The sequence below is a fragment of the Lampetra planeri genome, chromosome 22, assembly GCF_965212315.1.
Source record: "Lampetra planeri chromosome 22, kcLamPlan1.2.h2, whole genome shotgun sequence".
In the NCBI taxonomy this organism is placed as follows: domain Eukaryota; kingdom Metazoa; phylum Chordata; class Hyperoartia; order Petromyzontiformes; family Petromyzontidae; genus Lampetra; species Lampetra planeri.
In genome coordinates this window covers 3,946,727-3,971,360 of record NC_136128.1, presented here as the reverse complement: position 1 = coordinate 3,971,360, position 24,634 = coordinate 3,946,727, and positions in this window count along the sequence as shown.

The following is a 24,634-nucleotide window of genomic DNA, read 5'->3' as shown; positions in this document are numbered from 1 at the left end:
GTATATCTCGGCCTGTATTATACAACTGTAGTTCAATAAATAAGTGTGCCTCCGACTACGTCGTCCAAGTCTCCTTGAACCTACTACACCTGTATAGCCTCTAGAAACGCTACATTGCAAACAAAAATAGTATTGAATTGATTCGTTTAAATTATTTCACCCTTAATTGCCAAAGCCTATGAACGCTTTGCAACATTATTTTCAAAATCACTATCGATCGTGTGTCAGTGACAGCCAAAATCCTACATATGCTCACCAATAGATGAATTATAATCTACTTAAATAAGACTTTGAACCCGTCGCAACACCACAGGAATGGGAGTAGAGTCAGTGATATGCTGTATGGAAAACTAAAAAGAAACGGGAATGGGAAGCGAGAAGAGGAAGGGATGTTAGGATGCAGCTCAAGATGAGCAACAGGAAGAAGGAGCTCCAGGCAGGAAGGGGAGGAGAGGGTGATGAGAGGGGAGGGAAGACAGGGAAAGAGAAAGAAGAAGCGGGCAGAAGTGAGCTGCATGGAGCCGCGTCTGTTTTCACAGGGGGCAGGGGTAGAGGGGAGGGATTTAGAGTAGGGGTGGGCACATCATTGAAGTGCTTCATGAGATGATTCAGCTGAATTAGATATAGAGATGTAATGTTTATCCAGGTGGTGAGGGCCTCCAACCACAAGTGGATGGTTGCAAATTCAAATTTAGTTTGGAGTTAACTTACTCTACCATCTCTCCAGGGTCAATGAAATAAGTGCAACTTGGTTGGAAGTCAAGACATTTTTCTTTTTTTATAAAGGTACTGGCTAATATCATAGGAATGTGGAATTTCCATGACTGTTTGTAAACCACCAATTAGGTTAGGACCACTTTTCACTTTTTCGAGTAGGGAAACGCTGTAACTTGAATAAACCTACCCAGGTGTGCCATATTAAACGTACAATTAAACTCAATGTTAAATAGCAATGGTATTGATTATAATGACACTACTCTATCCTGGCAACCTGCATATAATCCCTGGTCAGGAACCACACCAGGGGCAATTCACATCTAAAATGTTGACCTCCCATATGTCAACTTAGCCTATAATGAGTACCTGGTCTGATGTGACAGCACCAAGCGCTGGGGAAATGAAAGGTGGCAAGTCATGATGTTAGCCACACTTATTTCCGTAATAGGCGCTTACTTGCCTACCACACCTGCTCAATCAGGTTATGAGTAAACAAAGTACACAGAAATGTGCGCAGGTCCTTGCTGTCGGGAACTGAGGAGCACTGTATACAAATAATGCGTATATGCCAGCTTTCAATTGTATTAATGTAATTCAGGGTTGGTATACGGTCTCCGTGTCTGGAAAAACAACAGCTTGCAGCATTACCACACGACCATCTGTAAACTGCCTCTTAAGATTGATGGGCAGGCCGAGTGCTTTTGACTCGGCAAACGAGCCTTAGCAGACAAGAGCCAAGTTCCCTTCATCCATCAGGGAGTCACTGGCTCCCACGCTACCTTGCCTCTTCCTAATCCCAAAACAGATTAAATCCAAAGGTCAACTTTGCTTAACCCTCCAACTGGGCGGATCTGTTCTCCACTCCGAGAGATCAGTGGGCATCTACAATACATCCTGCTAATGCACACATTTATACCGCATTGCAATTAAGAATTATTTCTAAATGAACAAATAAATAAACAAAATATATGCGTTAATATTTAAGTAATGTCGAAGTGCTCCACGTGCTCAAATGAACATCATCTGCATTGATAATTGATACATAATTTTGATAAATTGGACGCAGACATAGCAAAATGCTTGCTGCCTATTGATGCTGTTTTAGAAAAATGCAGATATGTATCCACTTAGACAGCTGGAACTAAACTTAACTATTTATATTACTGGAAAGTTCTAGAATGTTCGAGAAGTTACTCCAAGTTTACTCAGCACTCAATTTGTCTGGAATGTTCTGGAAAATAGGTAAATTTCAAAATATCACTGTCCTGGTCACAAAAACAAAGTTGTACTTTTGAGGCATAAGCAATTAGGAAATAACACTTACTACCCAGGAACAAAAAAAAATTGTTACACAGTGCAATCATGAGCCATGCTTTGAAATTCCATATGCTCATAGCATAGTGGTCTTCAATCATTTGGCCCTGGAAGGATGGTGTGCTGCATTGACCCTCAACTGGCACATTTGTAATAATATAGTGACAATTATAAATTAATTCTGGCTGGTTATGAAGAGAATTGCATTTGTGATGAGAGTCTCTTTATACATCAATTGACTGAAAATACAGGGTGACTGTGTCAATGACATCATTCCCAACCACACCCAGAGTCCTAGAAAAGCGGATTCGTTGTTGTGCGATTTTTCTCAGCTGTAACGGTTGAGAAATTATTTCAAGTGGCCAAAACGTAATTGAGGGTGGAAATAACATTCCTTTTCCCGCTGAGATATTTCACTATAACCCATCCATCATTCATCATTATATAGAACCTACTGAGAGGACTTTGGTATAAATATCCTACTTGTGTGATTACATTGTGAATAGAGCTACATTTCACGGTACAACATTTCGGCACATAAGATCTAAATTATCCAATGCAAACATAGAGCACATCGGTATTCAAAACCATTAGCATCACAGTGAAAATAAGAACTGTCAAAAGTGTATAATGTGCATAACAGAATAACGATGAATGTAATTGGCCAAATGTAAAACTGAAAAAAATATGACAGTATTACTGAAAGAACAATTACCCACAATGAACCGATAAAGTTGGTATACCATTGGGATGTTAATTACCCGAACATTCATGAAACTTTAGTTGAAAGAAAGTGTAGGGATTTGGAATTAACCAAACAGTCGTGTTCTTGCTCTTATCCTTCTAAAAATAATTACTTACAAGACTTCTATCAGCGTTTTCAATCGGTTCTCATCACATTAAAAATTCACAATCAAAGCAAGGCTTCTTAAAGTACACACCCAATATGCATCTCTTGCTATTGCAAACATTTTCTGATTTAAGTTTGTGCTATAAAGTAGGACATTTTAAGCTAAAAGTCTGGCTTCATTGATTCTTTATCCTCACAAATGTCCTGAGAGGCAATTAAACATTTTGAAATCATTAAAAAAAATTATGCAAATAACATCGAAATCATCAAATTCATCAAAGGTGTGTGAAAAAGAAAAATATTAAAAAGTTGTTAAACTCCACGTGCTCCCTTGCCATATGTACAATGAAGCATCATACATCGATTGCACCAGCCAGCCAGTGGTGGGTCTTACACTTGAATGTGTAAATATGGCAATGAAAAACATATTGAGTATAATATAATTTGTATCCCTGTCAAAACATTTTTAGAACTATTTTGAACAAACACTGGCTCCCTCTGCAAGTGCCAAGTTGTTTTATTTACAATCTAACATGAATGTGTGTTAATTAAACTTGATATTTATTTCGCGATGACACTAACAATAGCACAACTTTAAACCGAAACAGCCACCAAACAGCTTGTCCATGCAACTCCCACATTTTAATAATAATGTGTAGCTTTTTTAGTGCTGTGCAATCTGCAATATGCACCATTTAAGGCTTCTGAACTGTCTTGAGTAAACATTGCTTTAAGCTATAACCTTTTCTATAATTTCTGTTGTTTTTGAGGGATTTTCTTTAAATATACCTCATATTAGACTGAACTCCACTTAAACCTTCTTCTAATGTCGATTACTATAGGCCTATTCAATCACAGATTGTTAGATCAGTCATAATCAGGGAACGACTCAGCCTATTATCTCCGTGGGTGTTTTTTCTTACAAATAAGAACCACTATGTGAGGAAGGGAACAGTTGCACTTCGAAGGAGAGACTGACTCAATGCAAACGTGGAATTTCTGCCATAAGCTCCGGATTAGTGGAAGTGGGTACTGTCCCATTGTTTGGTTGACTTCATATAATTTTGTACACCTTGAAAGACACATGCACTCATGTGGATGTCTACCTCAAAAAGATAACGATTTTGAAGAAAAAAAACAGTATGTAAGGTATGTTGAACTTCTTTCGCACTACCGTACGTAGCCGACCGTGCTAATTGGAGGTAGGGGGTGGGGGGGAAGGACACCAAGCTAAACACCAAAATCAGTTCTAAATAAATTAGCTTTCAATAGTGGTTTTAAACGTGCATAGCTCCAGTGGCTGCAGCTAGCGGGGGCATTGGACCTCATCAGCACTTGAGCCCCTGTGAGGGTTGCTAATTTTTTTATATGGGAGAGTGAGGAGTTGGAATCCATTTTCTCTTCCATGCATTTCCCTCAATATTTGTATAGGACACCAATGCGGATTTGTTTAAACGTTGGTTTAACGACGACAGGAAGGACAATAACTCTACCCAGAATACAATTCATCTGAACAAGATTTGGAATATATTAACTATGCCTTGATTCGGTATGCACTATGGACACACTATGTACAAGGACGCGAACCAACTGTGGCGGATAATAATTTATTGACAACCAAATGCAACCAATTCATCAACACTCTCGGGCGACAGTCAAGTTAACACAGCGCCCCCGCGTGTCGACAATCACAGAACACCGTGACACCTTAACAGGTACGAAACCCCACGGCGACAAAACAGGGACAGCACACAACCGCCACCGTAGAGCGATGACAGAACCCAGCATGGATATGGTAATTACAGAACACGGCGACGACGGTTCGCGCCAACCCCCATGTCGCACACTCAACTTCTGGGTGACGAGGCAACGCGGTGGAAGTCCAGGGTACGTAAATACACTCTCGAGGTCGCGTGCAACCTCAGGGATCCCCCCCCCGGACCCAATGGTAGTGCCGTGCACCCAGAATTTACACAGCGGCAGTCTCGGGCCTTGGTTTGCACTCTCAACCAGCCTGCCCTGGCTGGCCAACTCGTGCCCCATCGCTGGTCAAGGCCAGACTCGGTGGCACCTTGGCTTCTGGAGTTTAGGGGTTTCCCCCCCAAAACCACCTCACGTAACCCCGGCCACCCAACATCACCCCAAGGGCGACAGTATTTGTCTATATAGGGACTCCTCTACTTACGAACGAGTTAGGTTCCAGAAGTATGTGCGGAAGTTGATTTGTTCCTAAGTCCAGCTTTACTCCTGTCGATTCCAAACGCGTTGAACGGCATGTACATTAAACACGAGGAATGGCTTTAAAAGTTGTATAATCTACTTTAGATGTAGTTGCCACTGGTTCTTCTACACTTTCACCACTCTTACGCTTCTGAGACATGATGGGACTTGACGATGTTCGTGAAAAGCAGATAGAACGTCATAGTGAACCGCACAGCGACAACACAACAACAGATAATGGCGGCAGCCCAGGTAGAAATGCTGGGTAATGACACGGAACAACCACCGGTATCTATTGCTCGGCGGTTGAACTTACGGATTCGGTCCGAACAGGCAACTGGACATGCGGACAGCTTTGTTTAGATCTCTGATAGTTAGTAAGTCTAATATTCGTATGTAAAGGAGTCCCTGTACTGTTACACGTCCCCATGCCTCATCATCGCTGGACTTCATCAGTGTTGGGTCACTGAACTGTGTTATCCTTGGCGCCCTGCTGGCACTGGGCACTCAAGCTTTGGTACCACTGTGCCTCATCAGCGCTGCATTTTGGTTGCTCCAGGCACTCGCTCCCGTGTCTCATGCAGTCATGCTCATCCCTGCTTGCTGCTGCCCCCATTTTTCGCATCCTATCATACACCTTCCTATCCTGGCTACTTGAACATGGCCCCTTGTCCTGGTTTCATTTCACCTCGGTCCTCTTTTCTAATTGAATTGTATAATTTTCCCCAATTATTGAGATTTAGGTAGAATTAGCTGCTTAATAAAAATCTGATTATGACAATGAACAGTGGTCAGCATGTCTTCAGTCATTTGTCATTGCTGCATAGGAGCTGCCAATAGAGATGAGCCATACCCTACACTTCTTTCAGCATCGGGAGACTTTAGCTTTTATTTTTTTACGATCCAATGAGCATTATTCTTAAAGATGCATACATTATTTAATGAATTTAACCTCAGTTGCTCTTCAGGGGTAGAACGTGTTTTTCTTCATCGTGAATGCATTGTGAAAGTGTGACATTTATCAGCCACAAGTCCACAGAGATTCTTTTTCGGTGGGATGAAAAAAAAACACTGTTGTAATAGGGAAGGCTGAGTGGCCTGGAAGACTAATGCACATGTCAGAGCACTGAGCCACAACCGCTGTGCTCCTCAGGTTGAGCCTGGGGTGTCCGAACTGAGATAAATCTAATTCTCAGTTTGCTGCTCTCTGCTCAATCAACGGGGACTCACACAATTCGATATACATTTAACTTTATCTCAAATTTGGTTATTTCAACTCAAGAGTGCTCGGCGTATTAAGGCATATTAACGGTGGGTGCCATCCACCCAACTCACACATGTCACAGAATCCTATTGGCGGGAGCAGAAATAGTTCTCTATTCGGTCTCCCAGGGTAACTCACAAGTAAGACTTGAGGCTTTGCAGTCTGCAGGGGTTCTGTAACAAATGACCAATCTATTTTGTGTCCTGATGCTGACAGCACGACGAGGATATCAAAAAACCAAACGACCTCCATACTCACATGGTACTGATTCCAATTGGCATCCCTCATCCAGTTCTAATAATTCCACATTTTCCTATGGTGGATTCAACTCTTTCTATAGCAACAACTGTTGACTCCATACAAAATGGCACTGATTTATCAACCCAGGAGATTTTAGGTGCCGAGTCAATTATAACCAGCAGAGGTTACGTCCGACATTTGCCGAACCCTCCATCATCACTCCAGCGATTTGGTTAATCGTCCAGATTTCCTTTACGAATGTGTTCTTCTCGTTTGCACTGCTTTGGTTGTATTTGTTTTCCAATCGTTCATTTTAACATTTGTTGCAAGTGTGGTGGCCAACAGTGGCCAATGAACCACCAATTGTAACACTCAGCCTGCATGCATTATGAACTTAAGAAAAAATACCAATAAAACTGGGTTCTCAAGTGCAGTGAGTTCATAGTCTCAGCCTGGTATGTATGTGTAACGGGTTCCGGAGACACTTGTAGAGGTAACTTCTTTATTACACCACAACACTCCAACAGTACTCCAACAGTCCTGATACTCTGTTACAGCCTAGGTACACAGCCTAGATACTCTACTCTGGCTACGCTCTGGACTCGCCCTCACAAGGTCGTAAAGTCGGGAGTTCCAGAGTCCCAGCGCTGGCTCTCACAGCATCCCAGGGTCTTCAGATGGCTGGTCGTGGGTCTTGGGTCTTGAGTTACAACTGGGCCCCGATCGTCCAGGGAGCTCTCCTTTTATGCCTGGTTCAACGAGGGGTGGGGCCGTGTGCGCCACCAGACATCCCACAGAGCACACACAGCCCCCCGCCGGTTGGCGGCACCCAGAGGCTTAAGCGTCTGGACCCCCTGGGAACCCAGCGCCTGGCGCCTAGGGGATTAAGCGCCTGGCCCGCCCAGGGACCCAGAGCCCCCAGCAGCCCCTCCCTTCTTATGTCACTACATTACCCCCCTCTATGTAGCCTCCAGCCGTCCCGGCTGTCAATAATTAGAAAGTTTAAATTAACGAAAGGGAGAGAGAGAAGAAAAAAATATGCGAGCCTCAACAGGAAAAGAAAAGAGAACAAGAAAGCAACCATAAATACCATAACCAACCTGTACAACTCTACACTATATACAAGCATAAATCAACAAAAAGGTGAAGCAATGACACCTGAACAAACGACCCGCGGCGCACCTAGCCCTCCTCGGGATCCGCATAGAAAACGGGGAATTAACAACAACAAATATACAGATTCCGACGCGTTGGATGCACAACCACCGCATGGATGGCAGGGATCCACACCACCCTGCCACCCTCCCATCCGTCAGGTGGTGAGAAGGCGAAGACCAACATGTCTAGCACCCCTCTACACACACTTATCCGGACGTCTGTCTACATCCCGGGTCGAGAAGTCGTACTTCAGGGCCGACCCATGTACTGGGCAAAGAAGTCGCACTTCAGGGCTGCTCCAGTATCTACATTTTTTAAATATATATATAAAATTTACATGACACAAACAAAATAAATCTGCCTGCTCGTGTCCATAAATGGTGGCCGCATGCGCGAACCGCATCTCCAAGGCATCCCGTGCTTGCGTCCCAGCAGCCCTCAATGAGTACCACCACCGACATAACATGTCAACCGTTAGCACCCCCCGCCTTTCCAACGTGGCGCCTCCATCCTAAAACTGCACACGTCGGCCATATCGGGGGGGAATTTCCGTGTTACCACCCCACCGCCTTTCTGATGCGGCATCACAACCAGTAGCACGCGTCGGCCATATCGGGGGGCTTCAACCCAGTCTCTCTCCAAGACTCGCATCGCAGCATATAGCTGTACCGACCGAGCTGAGACCCAATCTCTCTCCAAGACTCGCATCGCAGCATATAGCTGTACCGACCGATCTGAGAACCCATCGTTCACTCCCTGCACAACATGCACCCTAACAACTGAGGGATACAGTCCCAACGTAACGGGACAACTACACCTGAACACCACGAATCTCCAGCCCACTGTTTCAACGCGCCTCGGAGTGTTTCAATCTCCGGGCCGTCAGGGCGAGCCTACTGCTCCAGACGCACCACGGAGGGTCTCAACCTCCGGGCCGTCAGGTCAAGCCGTCAGCTACTCCATGACGGGACCACACTCTCCGAGCCATGTGAGCGCACAGCCCACTAGGCTAGACATGCCACGGAGTGTCTCTATCTCCGGGCTGTCAGGTCAAGCCGTCAGCCATAGCATGACGGGACCACAACTCTCGTGTTAGACACGCAACACCCACTGGGCTATCCTGGTCAGGATCTGCACCCCAAGATATTTGAGAGCCAGCCTGACAATTCCAAATCCTTGGCAGTATGTCATCATCTCAAGATAAATGCCCCATACAGTATATACATCGTTAACAATGACAGCACAAGCTATACATTAACAATCACGAACAAAGCTCAATACAAACCATACATTGTTAACAATCACAAGCAAAGTTTCGCACACACATTCACAACACTCACCAGCGAAGCTCCACACAGTTTACCCAACAACAATCACGACTCCCCGACGACAACGAAGAGAATATCAACACAAAAATCATTAATCCAGAGCGCGTAAATGTACGAAGTGTCAGGGGCCTGGTCTCCCGACCTCCAACCTTTGGCCAGAGCAGCAAAGGCGGCGACCTGCGTGTCGGTCGATGTGCCGGCCCCGGCGCTGGTTACAGTAAGAATGGCGCCCTCACTGTCCGGTCGCAGCGCTGATGACGCGGTATGCTAGGTTGCAAACAACTGTCACCCGGCGGTGAGGGACGCAGCGCTGATGACGCGGCGTCTCCGGGTTGGCCCACGCTGGGCCAGGAAGTGACGTCGCTCCCAGCGGTCACTGCTCCTCCGGTGGAAGTGATGTCATTCCCGGAAGTATCCCTCACATCCGTGGGGGGGACGCCGGTGGCGGGAATGGCGGCGGCGTCCACCATGTTTGTGGTGGCGGCGGCGGCGGGCTCGGGTGAGCGCCGCGCCTCCTCTCTCCCTCCCGCCATCGCCCGCGAGCACTGCATCTCGCCCAGGAGGGAGGCGGTGGCGCAGAGCAGCTCTGCGAGGCGAAGCAGCGCCTCCTCCATCCCTGCTCCCGACGCTGGAGAGGGGACGGTCAGCGGAGCAGACAGCTGCTCAGCCGGCGGTGCGGCGTTGTTGTCGGCCGGCGGTGCAGCGTCGCTGTCGGCCGGCGTTGGCCGCCCCATCGCTGCTTGTTCCTCGACATCGCCGTCAGGACTGAAGGTACGTGGCTTACTTCTTGTCTCCATTGCCACTTCTGACGCCAAATGTAACGGGTTCCGGAGACACTTGTAGAGGTAACTTCTTTATTACACCACAACACTCCAACAGTACTCCAACAGTCCTGATACTCTGTTACAGCCTAGGTACACAGCCTAGATACTCTACTCTGGCTACGCTCTGGACTCGCCCTCACAAGGTCGTAAAGTCGGGAGTTCCAGAGTCCCAGCGCTGGCTCTCACAGCATCCCAGGGTCTTCAGATGGCTGGTCGTGGGTCTTGGGTCTTGAGTTACAACTGGGCCCCGATCGTCCAGGGAGCTCTCCTTTTATGCCTGGTTCAACGAGGGGTGGGGCCGTGTGCGCCACCAGACATCCCACAGAGCACACACAGCCCCCCGCCGGTTGGCGGCGCCCAGAGGCTTAAGCGTCTGGACCCCCTGGGAACCCAGCGCCTGGCGCCCAGGGGATTAAGCGCCTGGCCCGCCCAGGGACCCAGAGCCCCCAGCAGCCCCTCCCTTCTTATGTCACTACATATGTATATTGAAATTCTATCGCATCTTACATAGTCAATCGTGCTAATCAGAAGTGTGGGGGAAGGACAACAAATTAAGCACAAAAAAATATTTCTAAAGAAATGAGTTTTCAATTTAGATTTAAAAGTGCAAAGCTCCAGTGGCTTCCTAATATTGGAAAGAAGAGCAGAATCACTATATTGGCACACAACTATCCTCAAACAATATGCAGTCATCATCTTTGTTCGATGGTTACCCAAAAGCCCTGCGAGGATGACCGGAATTTGCATGATGGTGGATAATCCTCGATGAGATCCTTGCCAAGGTCAGATCTAAAGATTGCACATAAAGCCATTATATTATTTAAAAAAATAGTGTGCATAATTTTGCATTATGGTTATATGTATATCCCTGTAATGATGTCAGCATCAGAACACAACATAGATTGGTTATATATATATATTGCTTCTTCTACCATACGTAGATCATTCATCTCTGTATCAAGGTGCTTGGAAACGTTTTGCCTACTGAAGTGTCAAGAGGTCACGTACATAAATATGTCATCTTTCTCTCCAGAGAGAGCTTTATCATACAGGGTGATGCACTGACGCCCTGTGAGAGTTCCAAATGGATGCGCTGTCTCATTGTGATTCCGATACTACAAATGAAAAACAATTTGGGGACGAAGACAAAAAAGCACGATTTTAATCGAGGCATTATGCCTCCATGAAGCAAGTTTTTGACTACTATGTCACAGCATCACCTGGCTGGATATACAATATTAAGTAACAGTATATTCAATACATGCACACAACTATCCTCATACAATAAGCACTGCAGCATTCATAGAATTAGCTTTCCACGATGGCGAGATGTTAACTGCCTCGCCTGGTATGCAGGATGTTCGTAGGTTCGATCTCAACCGTGACGCCTATATATTTGGAGTTCGCATGTTCTCCCCGTGGTCGTGTGGAATTTCCTCCAAGTCCTCAGTTTTTTCCCTCCATATTTAGAAACAGGCCTTTAGAGTACTGTATTTGACTTGCTGTACATTTACACGTGAGAAGCTACTTCTTTGAACTATCATTTGTGGTCAGGTCGCTTCTGAAAACTAGCTGTTTACATCAGTAGGCCTTACCTGGTAATATTAAAAAAAGTTTTTAGTATAGTTTACCTGTTCTATTTTGAAATTATCCTATGATCAGTCTAAAACTGGTCTGCCCAAGCCTGCTTCCACAATAGGGAAGTTATTATTGGACAATAATTTGTGTTTGTGCAAAAAAAATGTTATTTCTCACATGACAGTTCCTTTTGTCATGATTTATATTTGCTTCATTAGTGCACTTTTATTTATTTAGCTTTTATCCATTTTGTTGACCCAGGTCACTATTGCAAATGAGACTCTCCACGTCTTTTATATTCTCGCCTGGTTAGAAAACTTGAAACTTGAAAACTATGCCTTAAAAAACAATGTAAGCGGTCATAAAATAACGTAGAGGTTTTTAGTTTGGCGCAGGTGGTTTGATGACACCACAAATGACCCAGATAATATGGGGTTCTCTTGCAGGACATCCCTGGCTTAGCTCTGGGCAAGCTAAATTAGAAAGGATGGGGGAACTTTAGAAAGGACAGAGGAACTTAATCAGTGTTCGTGGCAAGGATGAAGTGCCACCCAGGTCTTGTAAATGCTTCATTTTATGAAACCCAGAGTCATCGAGGAGTGAAGGTCAAAGTTATTTTAATATTTCACAAAGGCAACTGTTGGCTAAGCAGTTTTATATGCTCCATATTTGTGTATGTGTGTATGGGGGATACTTGGTAATTCAAAAGCAAAGACCTCCCGTATAGCCTTAACAGGCTCTTGCTACAAGTGCTGTTAGCGAGCACCTATGAAGGCCAGCATGAGGGTTGGTGGCCAGAACCATGCCCGGCCACCTTTGTCCACCCAGAAGCGATGTTACACACCATACCAGGTACTAATGTGAGGCTGATTTTGTAATTCATATATTCATATACTGTACGTATATACACACACACCAATTGAAACGTAAAGTGCTGTCAGTATTACGGCCAGAAACATGTGCGTTATTGATGTGAATAGATGCAGCTTTTGACTGCCTTTGTCTCCCTAATATATGTCTTGACAATGCTGCACCAAGTGCTCATCTTAAGCGGAGTTGACCGAGGAAAGGCCCAGACTAGGTCCAGCTACTTATTGCTGCTCATGAATGGTGGCTAAGAATTGCATCCACCACAGCGCACATATAGGTGATATTGACAACACCACAAGCAACTACCTTTGTTTTTGTATTCATAATACCAATCTTTACAGACGGCACCAGATATTTGTTTTTAAACCGGGTACAATACGCCGATCGACATTGAAGGGAAATGAACAGGAGACCATACGTAACAGGGGGACCAAATGCGTCTTCTTCTTCTGTGTGGCATTTTGGGGGATTGCAACAGATTACAAATTGCTGTCGAGATTAGATATCCATTTGACTGCTTCAGGAGCAGCTGCGTGGATTTGTTTCAGAACACACACCTGGAGGGTAGGACCAGGATAGGTTCATATATCTCTGTCTTAGACATGCATGTGTAGTGCAGTGACTTCAGAGACGGTATTTGTAGAGGCACCTTATTTTATTAACACACACGATCTTGCCTACACACACTCTGTACTCGCTAGTCTATGACACAACACTAGCCGTCTATCATCGGCGGCACTGACTGAGTCAGTTACCAGCCTATCTAGCAGCGCAATGTCAAGCGAAGATGGAAGCGACGATGGCGACGAGACTATCCAATCCTAAACCGGCAGCCTCGAGCTACCGCTCTCGGCCCCTTTTATCCTAGCAGCGTGGCCTGGCTCCGCCCTGGCCACGCCTCCCTTCTCGAACCCACTAGCAGGTTCTAGGGCTTCCAAATGTGGCCCTCCATGACCCTTGCCCCAGTTCTTCAGCCCTGCCGACACACCCCTGTATATGTTTGTACACTTCAGTTGCCTCTGCTGGTCACCAGTCAGCGCTATTACACTACACATGGATGGGAATAAAACCCAGGTGACCAGAATCGTAGTGTAGTATACTGACCACTGTACTACCATTCGACACATACCAAACACATATTAGTAAATCTAATTATACTTAAACTCTGAACGTGCTATAATATATACTCTTTGGTTCTTTCGGTAAAGTCACGTAGGTATAAAATAAAATAAATCACGACGTTTCGGGCGCAACACAAGTGTCCGTCATCAGATGGGAAAGCATGATCTGCTGCTGAGACAGACTGTTTTCAAAGGTTTGAAATGGGTGTAGCCCAAGGGTCATAAAGAAGTGGCCGGGGCTAGTGATGTTAACGTGATAAATGATCATGTAACTGTAAGATAGGAGAGCGTCCTCCTCGACAAGGACACGGAAATGGCTATGTTAATGTGAGAAATTAGCATGTAACTGTAAGATAGGAGAGGGGCCTCCTCAACGAGGGCACGGAAGTGGCAATGTTAATGTGAGAGATTAGCACGTTAATGTGAAATCGAAGAGTGGTGCAATCCAAAGCAGCCTCCTAGACGGGGGCACGGAAGTGGCTATGTTAATGTGAGAGATTTTAGCATGTTTATGTGAAATCGAAGAGTGGTGCAATACAAAGGCATGATTGCAACCCAGCGGGTGCAATCCAAAGGGCATGCGAGTAGGAAAGTGCAATCCAAAGGACATGTGAGAATGAGAGAATGAAGAGAGATGCATATAGAGAGAGACACACACAGAGAGTCGGAAATAACAGCTGACATAGGCAGGTAGCATGGAAACATCACAGTTAGTTGAGAATGTACCTGGTTAATAACGTCCTTCTAATGATTGCTCAGTTTGTACCCATCCTCTCGGTTGAAGTTGTGTCTGTGTTTATGGTATATATCTGGATGACTTCATGCACAAATCTCTGAAGTTAGCCGGTAGGTTTGTAGAGTACCTCCGTCTTGGAAAAATAAATTTCGTGTGAGCCCACAGCGTTAAAACAATGATCGGCAACGGCAGAGGTATTGGTCCTACCGTGTTTCAGATCTGCCTTGTGTTCATGAACACGGTCCGAGACATGTCGTTTCGTTTCCCCAATGTAACTGCTGCTGCAACCACAACTCAGTTTGTAGACACCAGCGTATTGTATAACAGGAATCACATGCTTTACAGATGGGATTAAATCACGGATTTTGTGTACTGTGTTGAAACGAGCCTGGATCTTGTGTTTGTTTAAGATTTTTAAAATATTTTGGTAACCCCTGCTATGTACGGTAAAGTGAGTTTTGGTTGGATGTGTTGCGCCCGAAACATCGTAATTCATATTATACCTACATGGCTTTACCGAAAGAACCAAAGAATATGGATTCCTGCAGTCACGAAAGCTTCAAATCAAGATTGTGCCATAATATATTCATTACACGTTAGTCCGTGTAAGTTGACTGTTGTAAAAGGGTCTTCATACTCAAATGAGTCGATGCTAATTTCCACTGGCAGCCCTGAGACCGGAAGAGAAAGTTCACATTACCGTGACGTGGATGAGCCTCTCCATAGGACAACTAATGATGAATTTCTAGCTGTTACTACAAAGCATCGATATAATATAATCGAGCAGTGGATGACAAATAGCTGTAAGCAATTATTATATGTATGTTTGTATTGGAGATTTGTATTGGAATATTTGGTTCCACATTTTAAGTTTTACACACTGCAAATTACATGGTGATATACTTTTAATAATAAGATGCTTTCACAAAAAATTCTGAATTATATAACGATGCACTTTTCAATGTGTGTGACTGATCTTAATAACATTATCACGTGCGTGGTATTTTTCGTTACACTACAAACCCCACTGGTGACATTTTACAAAACAAGGACACACACAAACAAACAAACGAAAAAGACAAAGATCCCCCATATAGCCTTACCAGACTGTTGGGGCAAGTGCTGTTAGCGAGCACCTATGAAGACAGGAACAGCACACGAGGGGGTGGGTGGCCGCCTTTGTCTCCCTTGTGGCAATATTTTTACACATCGCACGAGGTACTCATTCAGATAATTGTCAGTGGTGTTATCCGTGAGCGGGAATCGAACTCTGGATGCTGGGTTTATAGCGCAGCGTGATAACCCCTGAACTACCGCTCCCCACATGCACGCACCGCCTCATTCAGTGTACAGTCAAATAGAGAGAGACTGGACCCGGTATTGAAACGCGGAATTTCATTTTTATTTTGATAACAAATACTACTTGTTACATCCACACAGTTATGAAAAGAAAAACACATTTACCATTAATTACTTTAAATAAACAAAGGGTCTTTCCGCAGTTATTTTAATGCTTCATTGTGAATGCATTGTAAAAGTGGACTGTCAATGCTAGTCTAGCCATTGGGCTATCACTGTTAATTAATTACAAAGTGATACCCATTTTTCCAGCGCTGACAAGATCATGGGGTGCGTTAGCCCTTGTGCCTACTTCCGGAATGGATGTCCACAATTGTAATTTCAAATATGCTGCACACTTACTGCGGAATGCAAATTCGTGCTCAAGGTAGTGTGCAACATTCTTTGAGATGCCCACTTGAAAATGGCTTGTTGAATTTCATAAATGTCCTCTGGAATTCTAAAGAAAATGTTTAATTTCCCTTGGGAGCCCTAATGCGGCAGGAGGGAACGTGTGTAGCTCTCGTGCAGAGGTCACACCGTTACAGAACCCCGGGAAACATAAATCTTCGCAGAAAAGCAGAGCAATCATTGAAGCTCTTGATAACCCATCGGCACACAACACCTTGATTGTCAAGTTGGAGAAATCTCTCCTCTCCCTTCTTGCTAGCACGTATGACACACGCGCCCGTGCGTTAACCTTATATCCCCCCCCCCCCCTGAGCAATTAGATCAAGGAGAGCCAGACACTTGAGCCGTGGCCTTGCAACTCCCAATGCAATCGTTCATGGCACGCGCCCTCCCAGCCGAGCTCCTTCCTGCGTGGAATCCATTAAACAACACTCCCAACTCGCAGGGCGCAAGCCCATAACGAGAGCGGGATCCACTTTGCAAGTTTATTTAACGCAGCCCCCTCCCGTCATTACGACAGAGGGGTAAAATGGCACATGGGGGTTTTGCGTGGCGAGCCACGGTGGGAATTCTTGACTGGCAGTTGAAGACGAATCAAAGAGTTGAGTGTCGTCCTCAGCCGAATGCAGAGGTCGTGGGGTTTTCTGGATGCCCCCGGCCAGCGCACATTTGCATCAGGGTCAACTCACACGTACAAAGACAAACAAAACATTTCCCCGTGTAGTCTAAAAAGTCAAACTGTCGTATCAAGTGCTATTAGCCAGCACATATGAAGGCCGGCACTGCATACGAGGGGATGGGTGGCCAGCACCGCTCCCGGCCTCCTTTGTCTGCACATCACACCAGGTATTAATTTGAGGCTGAGTCAGAGCAAAGACAAAGATCCACTATATAGCCTCAACAGACTTATTGGGGCAAGTGCTGTTAGCGAGCAACCTATGAAGGTTGGAACGGTACACGAGGGGGTGGGTAGCGAGCACCACGCCCGACCGCCTTTGTCTCCCTCGTTGGCAATATTTGGCGATGTTTACAACACAACGCACTAGCTACTCATTTGAGGCTGAGTCGACCTAGGGGTGGCTCAGGATCGGTTAAAATAATAGTCACTGGTGTTGGCCGTGAGCGAGAATCGAACCCGGGTCACTGGGTTCATTGTGCAGCGCGCTAACCGCTACACTTTCGGCTCCCGACACGGGCTAAACCAGTCAGCACAGACACATTGACAACAGCACACACACAGCACATATGTAATGCTCGAAAAATTACCCCAAGCCAATGTTGCAGCCTAAAGGCTATTCGAAGATAGACCAAGGGCTCTGATTGGCGGAAAGAGGCCTCCACAGGGATTGGATTTGGGAGGGAGGCTTTTGAAGTGATGGAGAAAAGGGTTTAAAGGAGAATAGGCGGAAAACAGTGGCACCCAGAGGCAATGGTTGTGTAGTGACATCGCGGGATGTCACTGTGTAATGACGGCCCTAGAGAGGCACGGCGTGCGGTGTATTGACATCGCGGACACCACTAGGATGTGGGTGCAGTAACAGCCCTAGAGGGGCTCGGTGAGCGCTGCTCGATAGCGCTGGATGGCACCACGCTTGGTGTGTAGTGCCAGCCCCTACAAGATAGGGTGTGGGAGTGCCGGCCATGGAAATGGGGTAACTACGTGCCGTGGCACTCTGGTTGACCCCAGAGGACACTTGACCGGTTAAGTCTACACAGGGGCCTCAAGTGGGGGCTAGGGGTCGTCACGTGTCGGGGTCGAGATCCTGCTCGATAATTCTGGAAGGTGGTCATGGCCAAGGGCGGAGCCAGCCCCGCGACAGAGGATATAAGCCAGGTCCCCCAGAGGGACCGGCGCTGTTGTTTATCCTGAATAAACCTACGTTTTATGTTCTACGTCCTGCAGAGTCTCCAACACGTGGACCTGGACCCAAGCTGTGATCCTGTCCAGTGTAGCTAGTTACGGTGTAATTAGTGGAGTTAGCCTGGTGGTCACTACCATAGGTTGTTAATCTGTTTAAGGGCAGTTACCCCATGTCTTGGTGTTAATAAATGTGTTGCCTCCAAAGAGTACGTCTGCGACTCAGTTGAACTCACTACAGTTGTGATCTGTTAGAAGGGGAACAACAGAGATTGGCGAAGGGAAATGCAGTGAGGGAATATTCGAGAAAGGGAACGGGAACAATATAAAATGGCAGAGCACAAGGGGAGTGGACTTTTCGAGGGAATGTACAGCTTCAAGATCAAGGACAAAGCCCAGACCTAAATTGTTCGGTGTTAATAAAAGTGGCTCTTAGTAGTTCGTCGTCCGAGTCATTACACATACGCACTCTAGCATTACAAAGTGTGGTTGTGACCCTGGCTCAGCTCATCATTATTCTTGCATGTTCAATGACATAGCAACCATTTAGTGGGATGTCAACAGTGGTTGGCCCTGGCAATAGAAATGTAACAATTTTATTAGATAACAGAGAAAAGCTATGACTTCGACTTGGCTTTGGCTAGATATAAAGAATGCCGCTTTATACTGTGGGGAATAGAAAACTACAGCAAAATCGGAGATTGCTGATAGAAAACAGGGTTGATGCAAAGGAAGCCCAGGCATTTTAAGATGTCACATGATACTCATATACAACCTGGAGACAGTTGATATATAGACATTGGGTATCAAGGATACCATTAAAAAAAGTAAATACATCAACTTATTTACCTCATGGATTTAACTGAATTTATGTATATAATAATTAACATGTCACGTGTTTCTGAATTGGAACATGTATATTGTTTAAGCAATTTGAAAGCTCAGAATGGAATATGGAAGGAAAAAACGCATTACAGGAACAAGAAGTTGTGATGGTTGTATACATGAGCAAGGTTCAGGAGAGAGAAAGTCACCAAGACAGACATGAGAGTGGTACCAAGGGACCAGCTAACCGAGGGGAAGACTGAACATCACGAATGGGGTGTCTGGCTTCATTTGTGTAGACCTCTCTGTGTGCTGTGAAGGGGGGCGTTGGTCGATAAGTCACCTCTTGTAATTGTTGTGCTCGTGCACCACTGCCATTGCAGCAGCATCACCGAATCATTAGATTCGTGTCGAGTGCACTTCCTGTGCTTTTCGTGGAATTACGGATTTGTATGGAAATTTAACAAAAAAGTAAAATGGGGGGGGGGGGGGGGGGTTGGCTGTGGGTGCTGATGTCGTCAGCAAGCTCGCCCCGCCGACGGACTGAGACGACCAATCAGGCTCTGTCCATCTCACACACGAACAAAGACAACGGTCCGCCTCAGTAGCGGACTGGTAAAGATGTTAGCGAGCACCTGTTAGAGAACATGCTAACAGGTGCTCACTACACATATGTAATGACAGGGTGCCACCTGTCGTCCTGAAGGGATAATCGTTGTTATGGGCATGTTACGTAATGTCTAATTATGAGGGGGGCATATCTGGGGTAAAGGTGAAAGGCGGAGTCAGTTGGGAAGCTCCGGGAACCTGCACGAAGGATCTGGAAGGAGGCGTGGCTGGAGGTGGGGCTTGGCCGCGCCGGGGTGTATATAAGGGGGACTGAACCAGAGGTTCGGTGCTGTTGCGGTTCCTGGGTCCTGGCTGCGTCGCTGCTCGACATCATCTCTCTTCGTCGTCCGGCCACATGGCCGATCTTCTGAAAGGCTCTCATTGTCACCGTCGCTTTGCCAGTCAGACAGCTGTGTAGTTGGACGCCGACAATGGGGTTGTGTAGAACGGACGGCTATGTGTAGCTTCGTAGAACGTTACATATATTGCCCAGTGTTGTGCTTGAAGTGTGAGAATAAATAAGAAGCCTTCTATATGACGTGTCTCAGAAGTTGCTCACTACACATACACACGCCAGCATTACACACACATACGTGTGTGTGTAGTGCCGATGTGTGCTGTCCTTTATCCTCCCGCTCTCCACTTTTGTCAGAGCGATGGCCAAATGCTAAATAAATCCGACCCCCAAATTTCGACTTCGTAACATTTATGAGACCTGACTGAAGGAAGTAAGTGAAGGCATGGCACAATGGCCTCAACAACAGTCAGTGTATGTTATATCTTGATATTACATAAACTCCCTTATAATGGCCTGGACAATGGCCTCCCTAACCTGAGATCTATGCTACAGAGTGGCTTCCTGTTAAGTCATCCTTAAGACCCTCTATATCAGCCCGCACATAGCTCTTCTGGGAAAACGTTTTACTCGCAATGGCTCAGGATTTCTGGACTGCCCATTGATGAGATCAATGTGCGAATGTAATTATATCATAAAAGTGATTTGTGACTTTGTCAATGTGAGTAGGGATTTTTTGTTATTGTTACAGGAACGGATCCTCAGTGTTACTGAGGAAAGGGAAGTCAATTGTGGAAATGCAATTAGGCCATTTACTTTGAATTAGAAGAAATTTTATTATAAAGATGCATGCCTCGATTTCCTCAAATTAGTTTCATCTTGGCAGGAAACGAAACTTGATAAGTGGACTATTTTCCTCCATCACAAAATTTGGTGATGTTTTAACTGTTGTTGACATCTGCGATTACAAAATAAATTAGCAGACAATGTCTTCTTCAAATATATGTATGTCATAAAATATATGTTGTCTGCTTAATTTGTTATTTATATTCTCCGCAACAAAGCGAGTAATTATTGAGCTATGTTTTCCGTAATTTTCCGTCCAAATTGGATCCCATATCGGAAAAGGAGTCCTTGGCAGTAATATTGACAGCTCTCCAGTGTTAATTTAAGTGAGCCTGACTGCTGATGAGACACTCAATGTCCAAACCGGTTCAGAGTTTGCTTGTATTGAACTAATGCTGCTGAAATTACATACTCCCAGGCCGTGTGGCTTATGGGTTGGCGATTTATTTTTTTTAGGATAGAAGGAATATACATGAAGGGGACATTTTCTGCATATTTATTTAAATGTTTTAAACATTACAAATCTAAGTTTTTCCATGCTCAAGCCAGAACTAAAGAGGGAGTATAATTACTAAACTAAAACAAACATTTATAATTTCATCAGGCAAGGCCCACTGAGATATACAGCTCTTTTACGACATGGCTCATCACGATGAAATTTAAAGCAGACAAATACTCTAAAATATGTTTCTAAATGTGGAGGGACCCAGAGAAAAATCCACACGACCACGGGGAGAACATGCAAACTACAAATATACCTCCTGTATACCAGGCGAGGTAGTTAACATCTCGCCACCGTGGCGCCCCATCGACAGGTTGATGTTACAGTGTCATTTTATCCAGAAGCACGGGAGGGGAAACACAGCGTTTTTTTTCTGCCACTCACGGAGAAATTGTATCACAACTTGATTTTATAAACCATCATCTGAAGGACAGCTATTGCCGAAAAGATAAATGGAGAGGCAGACAGTTTAAATCAGGAGTCGCTAAGCAGATAAAAGCCTTCGACCAAGTCAAAATCCATGATATGTGAAGGCACCAATAGATAAATGTTTGAGTTAGTGAATCAATCATATCACATACTCTTTGGTTCTTTCGGTAAAGTTACGTAGATAGAAAATTAATAGATCACAACGTTTCGATCGCAACACAAGAAACCAACTGCTGTGTCAGCAGTTCTCCTGCTGTGTTTGTCTCACCTGATGACGGTTGCTTGTGTTGCGATCGAAACGTCGTGATCTATACATTTTCTATCTACGTGGCTTTACTGAAAGAACCAAAGAGTATGGATTCCTGCAGTCACGAAAGCTTCAAATCAAATCATATCACGGTAGAACAAATGTCCCAAGGTATACATTCAAGATGCTTCTCGTGCATTTTTATTCAATTTTGAACAGCTGCGACTCTCCATTTAGAAGAACTCCAAGTTTTCCTTCGCACAAACAACACCAGCTGCAGATTGCAGTAAAATGAGCACACTAATTGCCGCCATTGCATGCAGTACGCAGATTTGTCTGTAGAAAAAAACAAAGTCTTAAGTATCTCCATGCTTAAATGGGCAACGGGACAGGACACATCTCTGTAGGTAACCGTGTAATAATCCTTCTTGAGACGGCTTCGGAATCAGTCCTTTTTATTTCCACTTCCACAAATACACTTTACTCACACACTCTCCGTTGCTGGCAGACAACGGAGAGAGGGCAGACTTCACACCAAGTCCCCACTGCGCACGTGGCACCCAGAGCCCCCGTACGCACGTGACCCTGCTCTTGTCGTTCCCAAGTCTGCTCTCGATCATTCCCTCTCTCTCTCTCTTAATCCCTTCGTCACGTGGTACCCCCCAGCCAATCCTCCATGGACAGCCTTGACCGTTCTCGTTGGTTCCCTGTCAATCCCGGGACCACGCCTCTGATCCGGCTCCCCATTAGCTGGGGCCCCGAATGGCCAGGCCAATCACCCCTGCTGACATTCCGTGATCACGCCGGGGCCATGCTCCCTGTCTCAACCCTTATTGGCTACAAAGCAGGACCGGCAAGCCAATCCCCACGTGAACCCTCTATGGCTGTTATTACATCATCCCCCCCCCCCGGTGAAAAAAATTTGCCGTCTCGGCTGGGAAAAGGGTGATGAACCAATTCCGTAAAACATCTTATTAGGGCACCAAGGTGCGTTTAACAGTTGAGGGTGAAACGGCGTCCCCGCGCCTAACAACACTTAAAAACAGTCACCCATGAAAACCCCGACATACATGAGGGCGCCCCTGCAGCGCAGTAACGACAGGGAAAATAGCTAAACGATCAAACGTTAACGAAACGGAAGAGATTTCGACCGCGTACACGACGCGGGACCCTCTCCGCTTCCAGCGCATGGTCGCTTTGCTTCCGGATGGACAGGAGGTAGTAGGCTCGAAGAAGAAGTAGGTTGTTGGTGCTTGGTCACGTCCAGGGCAGGCCCCGTTGGAGGGAGGCAGCGGGGGCTTCCTCAGCCCTCAGAACCTGTTCATCTGTAGGAGGCACAACACAGTCCCCCTTGGGATCAACGGGTGTGGCAATCGGTGTAGTCGGCTCGGCAGAACCCGGCAGGTCAGCTAGTGGGGATGAAGGACCGACACGCGCGTCAACATAGGGTTTAAGTCGCGAGGAATGAACATACCACCGACGTTTTCCGTACTGAACACGGATACTTTGCGAGTTCCGAACATCTACCAACGTCACAGGCCCCCGCCACGGCCTGTGCAGTTTGGGGGACGTGCCCGCCGGTACCTGGGGGCAGTGGAGCCACGCCAGGTCTCCCACTGACCAAGGCATGCGAGTATGCGATCGACGCGCATACCGTTCGTTCCTTGCCTGGGGACGGGCCGTCGCACACCGGGCAGCCTCTCGCGCCTCCGTTACTCGTTCAAGCGAGTCACGCACGTGGTCAGGCAAGGAGCGGGACGGTCGTTCACTCGGCTTACCCAGTTGCACATCGATGGGTGGAACATTTTCACGGCCATACATAAAAAAAAATGGTGAGTATCCGTGGACGTGTGCGGAACCATGCGGTATGCCGCTAAGACGCCTGGTATGTGCAGGTCCCAATCGGTTTGCTTTTCACTGACCGTATGACAAAGCATAGCCGAGAGGGTACGGTTGAATCGTTCCACCATACCATCTGTTTGTGGATGGTATGGTGAGGTGTGAACTTTCTTTGTACCCAGCGCGTCACAAACGTCCCTAAGCAATTTAGAGGAGAAATTCCGCCCTTGATCTGTGAGCAGCCTCTCAGGTGCCCCCTTGTCCATGACATACCCGTTCAAGAAAGCGTCGGTGATGGACGCTGCCGTTTGGTCGGGCAGAGGCCAGGCCATCGGCCATCGAGAAAAATATTCCACCCCGACCAGAAGGTATTTATTGCCCCTAGCCGACGGGGGAAACGGCCCCAGAATGTCGAGAGCAACTAATTCGTTGTTACGGGACACCTTAATGGAACGCAACGGTGGTACATAGTGGTTCCGAGGCGGCTTCCTCTTCGCACAATCATGGCATGAGCGGACAAAGTCATTGACGTCTGCCGTCATACCGGCCCAGAAAAAATCCTTTTGCATCGCGGCCAAAGTCTTTTGGACGCCGAGGTGCATCAACTTATCAGCGTGCAGAGCACGGAGCAGGTCGTAGCGAAGCGAAGTAGGCACTACCAAGCATGGTCGGTCAGACAACCCGTCGGTACACATTAACAATCCCGACTTGCCTCGGAACATCTGCCACTTCCAGCCCGCCAATTGAGATTTTTGTTTCCCTACCAATTTCCGTAGCGGAGACAGCGAGGCATCGGCCTCCTGCTCACGTAACCAGACCGCGTGCGACAGCCGTAAGGTATCATCGGTGTCCACCGACACCTGTTGGTCATCTTCCTTCGCTTTCGCCCCTGCGTCGTCCTCATTCGCTATCGCCCCCATAACCGGGCAGGGCGACGTGGGCGGTGCCGCACAGCGGTGCGTGCCCGTCAGGCAAGTGCACGGAGGAACGGGCAGCAGCCTTGAGAGCGCATCAGCGTTCGCGTGACGGGCCCCCTTTCCGTATGTAATATCGAAGGAAAATTCCTGTAACGATTCCAACCACCGGGCCAATTGGCCTGACGGCTGATCCAATTTGAGGGAGTATTGCAAGGCCGCATGATCAGTGCGAACCAGGAATTTCCATCCATACAGGTACGGCTGGTACAATCGAACAAAATGGACATTTGCCAAGAGT